The following is a 9,690-nucleotide window of genomic DNA, read 5'->3' as shown; positions in this document are numbered from 1 at the left end:
ATGTTTACCACTTTTCTTTTTTGTTTTGTTTTGCCTAATTTTTTTTGTTTTTTTCGCATAAAATATTTTCTTACCAATTTTTGGAAAAAGTGGTGTTTTTTTTGTACACATGTGACTTGTGTTAATTATTTAAACACGCAAAATCTATATCATATTTGAATTTCGTATCCAAAATGATGAACGATAGGGGGAGAAAAATATATAAAGAGAAAAGTAAAATATTACGTCCTTTTAATTTAAGTATAAAATTACTTTAAATTCATTGTTAGAATTGAAATGTTTTTATTATATAGTTAATTATAACAGTTTACTTTTTAGGATGGAAAAGTAAAAAAAGTGTCCCTCCTCTGTTCTAAAATTCGTGTTTTTTAGTGATAAAAAGTTATCTTAAAATAATAGTTTCTATAATTTTTCATTATAACATTAATTAACTTCTCTTCTTTTATATACTCCCTCCGTTTTTTATTATAAGTCGTTTTAGACTTTTTACACAGATTAAGAAAAATAATAATTGTTGTATGAAAATGAGAAATTATGAAGGTTTTTACAAAATTATCATTCATTAATGATATGTAGAAGATAAATTTATATAATTGAAAGGAGAGAGAATAATATATATTTAAGGATATAATAGGAAAAATAGCATTAATTATTCATTGGAATTGTAAAACGACTTATATTAAAATACAAACTTTTTTTCCAAAACGACTTATAATAAAAAACGGAGGGAGTAACAACCAATTGTAATTAAGGGTAATTTTGTAAAAATGTTATCTTTATTGACTCAATCATTACTTTTCTTAATCAGTGTGTAACAACTTTAAACGACATTTATTTTGAGACGAAGGAAGTATTAGATTAGAATCTTAAAATACAACTTTTGTACTAAAAAAAGGTATTTTTTAGAAATTTAAAGATTATGCAAGACTATTAAAATTTGTAATTTAATTTTTAAATAATTATATCATAAGATTTTATAAGATTTAAAATAAGTTTATTAATTTATAAGAATTTAAATGACTCATAAAATTTTATGCATAATGGGTAACAAGAATTAAAACGAAACGTCCAAGAGTGTAATCAAGCAGTAAAGCGTGTGGAGAAAATGATCATTGGGAGCAGCAATGCTGTCATCTGGAGGTTATAATAAGCAGAAGGGACACTCTTGTTCAAGAGTTGATTCTGAGGCCAAAGCATGAAGCAACCAAGAAACTTTTTAAAGAGGCTCTAGAGTGGAACAAGAAGCACCTTGGTTAGGGAGGGCTTTACAACTTGGAGTTCTGAGATGATTCTTAGAGTTTTATTTTATATTTGTATTTGCCTGTAGCTTTTGGTTGTAATGAACTCATTGTGATCCTTTATACCATCTTTTGTTGAATGAAGTGAACGGTTTGTCTGATGTGCCTTTTATTTGTTTACTGTTTTGTTTTACTTTATTAATGTTCATTATGTTTAATAAATGACAAGACTTCATGATCCCCTGGAAATGCATGATCCCCTGGAAATGTAAACATTGCATACATTCATGCATCATCACACATACATTCATTACAGGTATTCATAAATGGATTTCTTATTCTGGTCTGGTTTTCTCTTTAGAAATTGTGAACCTGACTTTTCACCGATACGCAACTGGCAACAATTTGAAGCAAGCTATGGAGCAACTCCATGATGAATTTACTGAGATGAGGACACTTATGAGGGCCTAGATGAGCCAGTTTATGGATATAATTCAGGCCATGTCTCATGGTCAAGAAGAACTAAGGGCACTTGTTCAAAGACCTCATGTTGTCATTGAACGCGTTGTTAACCAAGGTCAACCTTCTAGTAACAATCCTCCTGTGGTGAATAATTCACCCTATGATCCTCCTCCACAGAATGATTATGGTCTTCAACTCACTCCTGAAGAGTTGTTGACGCATCAAAGAAGAAGGCTTGTTGAGATTCCTATACCCCAACTAAAGATGGATAATCATGGTGATGTGTTTTCTATGCACAATACTGATAAGGGATTTCCTTTTGAAGCTGAGAAAAATATTTGTATGCTTGAGGAAAGAATGGGGGCCATGGAAGGCCATGGTGCTTTTGGAATGGATGTTGCTGGCCTGGGTTTGGTACTAGGTATAAGGGTTCCTGCTAAGTTCAAAGTCCCAAAATTTGATAAGTATAATGGAACAATTTGATGTCTACTTATTCTGACGATGAAAAGTTGTTGATGCATTTTTTCCAAGATAGCCTAAGTGGGGCATCGTTGGAATGGTATATGCAGTTAGAGAAGACCTATATTCGTAGTTGGGGAGAGCTTACTGAAGCATTTATTAAGCATTATCAGTATGATATTATTTTATTAGATCCAACAGCTACCCTGCATATCACATTTTATCTCACTCAGACGATTGTAACCACTTTCACTATATAAGGAGAAAAATGCGTCATTTTAAATATTCAAATTCATTTTCACTCTCACATTACTCCTTATTCTCTAACTTACTTGAACGTTGAAATGTTAACCTTACCGGTTGACCCCCTCTCCATCGCACCAAAAACACAAATCCACCACAGCAAAGCATTACCTCATCATTTCTAATTTTAAACAAAACAGTGGTACTGTTTGTTATAATCGACTTCTGATTCCTACAAACTCCACAAAGAACAACTATTTCTCCGTTGCAAATCCATATCTCTGAGTTGTTCTTCACGAACGCCGACCTTTTCCCAAGAAATTTGATACTAAAGTTATGGTGAACTCAAAAATCACTCTATCTGCCAAAGTCATTGTTGCTTCTGGAGGTGGCAGAGCTTGTCCTTTTCCACCACATGATCTAGTCAAAGTGACGCCCCTCCGTTCCAACACTACATGATCTGACTCCTCTGAGAGTTAACCAAAGAACATTATAAGCTTTTCCTAACTCTCAACCTTTGCATCCGCCTTATCAAGGTGAACCTTCAAACTTACCTCCCTTATTTCCCAGCCTCCAACTACTGTAATCCAATCTAACCCATGCAAGGAAACACTAATCTATTGAACAACATATACAACTTGGTGCACCAACAAAACTTCCAATTCCTAGCAAATAAACTCTTGAGAGTTGAAGAAAACTTACAATATGCCCCTTTGAAGGATAGCAACATACAATAACCAATTCCAACGAGAGCATGCATACCATGTAAAGTTTCCCTACGATCCCTAAGTCACCACTGGAGTAGAGGACACCAAACTTCTCCTCCCGGATTTGAAAGAATGGGAGGGAACCAAACTCCATCTTAAGCCCGTAATTTTTGCTCACTGGCACACCATTTTTAGAAGAGAGAAAGGTATGTTGTGTGGATCTATATGCTTAAAGGTATTGCAACTGATGATGTCTTTATCCTTTGAGTGGTCAAAATGATTATGATGATAACTCCGATATTCAGTGGAATTATGTTAGTTGATATTGTTAATCTCTGGTAATATCTTTTCAATTGTCTTTGAAGATGTTGCTCTTTCTGAATTTATCTCAAGCCTAATTAGGGAGAAGTTTGAAAATCCTAGTGAAGTGCTAAAGTCAAACATAACTTAGCAAGGATCTTGAAGATTCAAAGTTGTGAAAGAGAGGAAGTATGAAAGCTCGTCTAAGTAGTTGTGTGCTTAGCAGAGTGCATGAGTAACCAGAGTATTGTAAAAGTGTTAGAGATACTCATAAGTTACTAAGGGAACTCTCACACTACAAAAGGCTTTTGAAGACCTTTTCTTTTTGATAGAATCACTAGAAAATGTTTTTCGCATATAATTAATTGATTGCGATCCCAAATAAACCCTTATGGATGAAAATTACACTTAACAATCTATTATCCATTAGTTCTAGTCGATTATCTCAATTGGAATGTCTCATTATTGATTATTAAGGTTGATAGTTGATTAGTAATGACATATTTGAAAACTTTCCATATTTACAGTAATCGATTCTACATATCGCATAATCGATTATGAGCATTAAAAAGCTCATGAATTGTTTTCCTTTTTAAGCTATATTTTCTCTTATATAAGGAGGATGCTTCTTCAATATTTCACACACCATAATTCAATTTTAAATCATTTTTCTCTTGCTTTAATTTCTCTCTCTCTCTCTCTCTCTCTCTCTCTCTCTATCACAAAAATTTTCCTTAGTACCTTTGTGAGTGAAATAGTTTTGTTGTACTGGTGTTCAACTATTTTATCAATAGTGTGATTCTCATGAAGTTTATGTTATTTGATTGTTGAGGTTATCATGGTAAAACCTCTATTTTGTTTTCGAGATCTTCCATTCAAAATCTCATTATTGGCTTGTGAGCTTAGCTAGTGAAAAAGCTTCACTTGGCTTAAGGGTCAACCTGTGAAAATTCCCAGCCAGTTGTAATAAAGTTCATGAGCATAACTTGGTAAAGGCTCAAAAAATTTATCACTGGGACTCTAAAATTTTTTTGGGGAGAGGAGTAGGACAAGAGATCGACCAAACCTCTATAAATCCTGGTGCAGTCTCTCTTATCTCTGTCTCTATTTACGTTCTTTTTCATTTCCAACTTTCCATTTTTATACGCTATCTCTATTTTTAACAATACTAACGCAAGAGGTATTCCATATACTTCTACTTATATTTTTGGAAGTCTATTTTATGCTTAGGTTTGCACAAGAACAAATATTGTAGTAGTTATCAGGATTATTTGTTATTGAGAAGTAAGGAAGATACTAGGGTGTTCTTAGTGTAGGTTGGGAATATAAATATGAATGAGGTCTAGAAGGGGGTTGAATAGACCGATCCCCTTTTAAAAAACAATTTTAAAAAGTTTTAATACAAAATCATGGTTTAATGGGCCGAAGCGGAAACAAAATAAGATGGAAGCTTGGAATCTCATCAATATGAATTATAACCAATGTATTTCAATGGTGTCACTAAAAACATGATCCTTTCAAGGACATAAACAAACTAGTATAATTTAAGTTACTTAATCCAAGAAATTTAATATCCCAACATAGTTATGCTCTTTATCACAATTGACTTAAAGATGATTCAATAGCTTTGGTGCAACACAGACCTATGCTTATACAATAAACCACTACAAGTATGATCTAACTTATATGACATACAAACTACACTATCATTTAACATTTATATGAATAATGCAGAAACTTAAAGAGAGATGGGGAAGAAGAAGAAGAGTACACTGAGATAATACTAAATTAGTGCTACTTTCCTCGCAGGCACCTACTCCAGTCTTCAACGGTTTAAAACCATTGATAAATGATTATGTCTTTCACTATTTTCAAAAGTTAATATAAAAGTATTTGATACAAAAAATATCATTAATCTGAACACTAATATCCACACTGCATTAGCCTACACACAAAACAAATGATAATTCCTTCTGTTGATGCAGATACTCAACTACTACATACAATATTCTTAATGATCTTGATCAAATAATCTTGTTATCCACAATATCTTGATGCAAGCTTCATTTTTTGAAACATTATTTCCTTGAATATGATGAAGACTTGTATGAATGATTGTCATTAGCCTCAAATAATTGGATAACTCTCAACTTTGTTTTGAGACAACCTTCACAAGGTTCCACCAAAGTCTTTAATGGAGTACTCAAAAACTCTTCTCTCTTTATGAATGACACACAACCAAAATCTATGTCCAAGTAACGATACTTCTACCTAATACACAAAAATATAACTTCAAAGAAAATATTAGATTCTCTAATGTACCTTTAGTCTACCTCTAACACTCATTCTTCAGAGTTTGAGATCCATAACAATGGTTCTTGACAAATGTTGAAGATAATGAATAGTATCTAGAGAATACCTCACACACAGAGCTAAACCTCACAATTTCCATATTTTAGGAGGTTAATAACAAGGTATCAACAAGGATATAAGTGTTGGTGCATGAAGAACACATGCTAGTTTCTCTCAAGATTCTTGGAAAAAATTAGTTTCCTTGTTCTTGGTGATGGTAAAGAGATTGATCAATTCCATCAAATGAATTATCAACTTTCTCTCGCCCCCCCCCTCTCTCTCTCTCTTGATTTTTTATTCTACTACAATAAAACACAATGATGTTACTAGAGATTATGTATCCTCACACTTTGAGATTCTTTACTTATTTTGTGACACGCCATCTATCATAGAAAAAAACAAAAGATATAGAAGAATTAAGGTGCTATATGGTAGACTCTCTCTTAAAAAAACTTGAACAAAGGGTTTTTATCAAATAATAAAGTAATGATTCGAATCAAAGAAACAACAACTTGAATCAAAGGTTGGAAAGAAAGGAAAGAAGCCATGGTTCAAGTAATGTATATATCATGATTCGAGTTAAGTAGAGTTGTTATTCAAATCACACTCTTCTATGATTCTACTCAAATGAGACAGATTCAATTCCAAACTTTCACAAGACTTAATGATTTGAGTCGCACTATGCATGATTCGAATCACACATCTTTTCAGCCTTGATTCAAGCATTCTAACTTGTGAGTTAAGCAATACTTTATACATTGATACAAAACCAAATTCTAAGTTAAAAAAAGGAAGACATTTTCACGGATACAACTACCAAATCAATGAATGGAGAGGTTTTTAAACATGAAAAAACTAGTTAAATCCAAAGCGAGCGAATATAAATAATTCCAAATGAATTACAACAACTATGCAAATAAATTCATACAACGGACAAAGTACAAACAACGATAAATTAAATAATGCATATACACACAAATTGACAAATCGTCTGAAACTAAAATGATATTGATGGTGACTACAATTTCATTTAGTGTTAATAATATATGGCAAAGTATGAAAAAGAGAAACTAAGTTAAGATTTGTAAATAGTATAACTTATGAAAATTAGAGTTATAAATAGGATATATAATGAAACTAGTCGATAATAAACAACTCTAGGACCAACAATAATTTGTCAATTTATAATTTTATATTTTATCATAAATAAAATTTTAAGTCATTCATTTTAAAATAATTTGTTTTTTGTCGTCCAAACTCATACATTTTTGCAATTTTGGTTCCAATAAAGATGTTTGACCTCCATTTCATAATTGAAAATTAAGAGCAAAAGTTATCACTTTAGGATAAAAATGACTACTTTTTGATAAATCTTTTAAAAACATCTCAAATTTCAAAGAAATTGTTCACTGCACCTTATATTATTACTCACATACTGTGGTAAAAATTCAAAAATATCTTTTTCTTACCATTTGGATTTTAAAATTCAAACACACCCCAACACTACAAACTCAATATCAAAACCACGTTAAAGGCAGGTAAAAAATATGTTCGGATCATAAAATTTAGATGCACCATACAAACTTTAAAATTTGGATGTTACCATTTAAATGGTGTGACAGTCTTTCCCTGTCCTTTCTCTTACATTTCAAATAAAAAAAGAATTTCTCTCAAGAACACCAGAGCTCTCACAAATTTGGGTTTAACATTTTTGCAACCTTTTCTCTCAATACCTACTCGTGTGCTTTCAAACCAAACAACTTTATCAACTTTTACTCCTCTCCATTCAAGACAAGCAGCTTCATCTCTCACATTTGATAAACTTCTCATTCAATCTTCCTTTTTATGTTTGATGCATGCAATAAAAATTTCTTAAATGATTTTAATTAAAATTCTTAGGTTACGTCCAGAAGAAACTACTTAAGCTACATTATGTTACATCATTCATTGAATCATTATGCAATGGAGGATGTAGGGTGATTATTGGGATTTCTTTCAGATACGAGAAAATCCGGAATTCAATTTGTATTTTCCTCTTTGAAAATTCATATTTCAAAATCGGAACCCTATTATAGATAACAAAATATGGATTTTTATGTTTGTTATTATTTTTCTCATTCTGTTTGTGTTTTCTAATGATATGCCGACTACCATGAGCATCTGGTACTAGAGAATGTATGTAGTGTGTCAGATCCTCGTCAATGGAGTGGTATACAATTACATCCCATGATTTTATAAAGTGTCTCATTCTTATATGACAGTAGTGCCAGAAGAAAATCCCCCTACGTCAGTTAATCAGGAGTTACTAGAAAATGAACAAGCAAGGGCAGACCATGTCGCAGATGTATTGCTTATATGTCACTGTATTATTGCGATTGGAAGAGATGTCATAGCTAGGGGAGAGTTTTATAAAGGAACTGTTGAGAGTGTCACTTTGGATGCAATAATATCAGAGGCGCGATTTGTGTTGCATTATAGGAGGAAAAAGAGGAACAAGGGCATAAGATATACCTAATAGTTATATCTTAAATTTTATTTTAATGTAAAGATTTTGAATGATTATGTTATGAATTATGTATGATTTATGCAAATGATTGATCTGTGAATGACTTATGCAAATGAGTGATGTGTGAATGAATTATGCAAATGAGCGATGTGTGAATAACTTATGAAAATTCACTTTTGTTAGAAATAACACATGGTTTATGAATGAATTGTGATTTATGTTTTCCAAAACTGCCACTATAACTTATACCAACAAACAATATTGTCTCAGGGGTAATAGGGGTGGAAATAGGCTAGGCTAGGCTACAGTAAACTTGAAAGGCCTGTGGCCTATAATAGGCTCTCTTTTTTTGCCTGGCCTGGCCTGGCCTTTTTAAAAGTCTGGCCTGACCTGCAAGCCTATTTAAAAGCCTATTTTTCATTATGGTTTTCAATTAATCCATATTATTTAAGAAACCTTATAAGTCGTCTTATATATGCATATATAGGCCGACCTATTTAGCCTTTGCTCTAATATATATGCATATATAGGCTTTCCTATTTAGTCTTTTTTTCTAATATACATGCAAATATAAGCCGATCTATTTAGCCTATTTATAATACACATGAAAATATAGGCCGGCCTATAAGGCTTCATAGGCTTTTTTAAAAGCCTAAGCCTGACCTATTTTATTAAATAGACTTTTAAAAAAGCCTAAGCCTGACCTTTTGTTAAATAAGCCTGGCCTAGCCTGACCTTATATAGGCTAGGGCATAGGCCCCTGTAGGCCGGTCTGGCCTATTCCCACCCCAAGGGACAGACATGGCAACAAACCCTGTACCCGCTGGTACCCACCCGAACTCGCCCCGAAGATGACGGGAAAAACCCGTTTTGACTGGGTTTGAGTTCAGGTTTGGATTTTCCCTGATTACAAAATATAGGGACGGGTCGGGTAATGGGGACACTAGTACCCACCCCGAACCCGCCCCGTTTATTACATTGTATATATTATTATATATTTTTGATAATTTAGAATATTAAATATGTGGCTAAAGTTTTGATATTTTGATTTGTATTTATTATTTTAAATATTTTAAATGTATGTATGATTTTTTTTTGAAATATTCATTTTATTATTTATAAAGTAATTTAATTTTGAAAAAAATATGTATTTCTATTAAAAAAATTGATTGCACTAAATAGATGGTGGCGGGGCGGGGATACCCGAACCCGTTTGAGTCGGGTTTAGATTTTAATTCTCTATTTTTGTTTGGGGCGGGGAACAAGGAGTGTTTGAGAATTCGGGTTTAGGTTTGGTGAAGACAATAACCGTCCCCGATCCGCCTTATTGCCATCCCTACTCAGAGGTGTATCCGAATATGAAAATCCAGATTAACCATTTGATATCAAATATACGAGGAAATGTGTCATACACATTGTCCCA

Source organism: Vicia villosa, linkage group LG6, assembly GCF_029867415.1.
Source record: "Vicia villosa cultivar HV-30 ecotype Madison, WI linkage group LG6, Vvil1.0, whole genome shotgun sequence".
Classification (NCBI taxonomy): domain Eukaryota; kingdom Viridiplantae; phylum Streptophyta; class Magnoliopsida; order Fabales; family Fabaceae; genus Vicia; species Vicia villosa.
The sequence above is the reverse complement of the archived record's forward strand: the minus strand, read 5'-3'. Positions refer to the sequence as shown.